We start from the raw sequence: 748 nt of genomic DNA, 5'->3' as shown, positions 1-748 counted from the left end.
GGTCCATCCGAGCTGGGCGACGGTGCCTGGGTCGTCATCCGTAGGCGCCACACATGTGGTTCAATGTACCAGACGTTGCCGCGTGTTGTTGTTGAAATGAGGTATTCACATGTAGTAAGTTGAAGATGGCGGACTTCCGAATGCGCTGCGGACAGCGCTTGATCGGGGCTCGGGATTGTGCGAGGAGTGAGGTAGCAAGCACACCAAGGGTCGGTGTGGAGAGCGTTGAGCGACTCGGCAAGCGATGGCCCCACGGCTCAACGAGCCAAGTGCCGGACATGCAATCGTGTGAGAGTAGCTGTCTTGATCGCGAGCACAGAAGCGGAAAGGTTCGTGCGGCACACTCGGCTGTTGCAACGGAAGACACTTGTAGATCCCTTGGTCGTTGCGTTCAAGACTGTACCAGGTATTGCCGCGTGTTGTAGGTACACTGTCACCAAGAGAGCGCGGCAAAAGTATACAAAACACAAAGCAACTACGTACATACGACACCCCGAACCCTACTGCATCTGATGTGCCGAAGGAACCCGCGGTTTCTGCGTGCATGCAAAAATGATGGCACCATGTTGGACGACGCGTTATCTTCGCAAGTGCAATTCGCATCCTAATAACATACAAATATGACTAGTCGATCACAACATGACGACATGAGCATCTGATTCGACATGCAAGTTGACAAAGTCCATCCGAGGGTGCGTCTTTGCTTTTGCGAGCTGCGACTGCTTTGGTCATTGTCCAATTCACCACC

This window comes from Saprolegnia diclina (genome assembly GCF_000281045.1).
Source record: "Saprolegnia diclina VS20 unplaced genomic scaffold supercont1.43, whole genome shotgun sequence".
NCBI classification, from domain to species: Eukaryota; Oomycota; class Saprolegniomycetes; order Saprolegniales; family Saprolegniaceae; genus Saprolegnia; species Saprolegnia diclina.
This window is presented reverse-complemented; position numbering follows the sequence as displayed.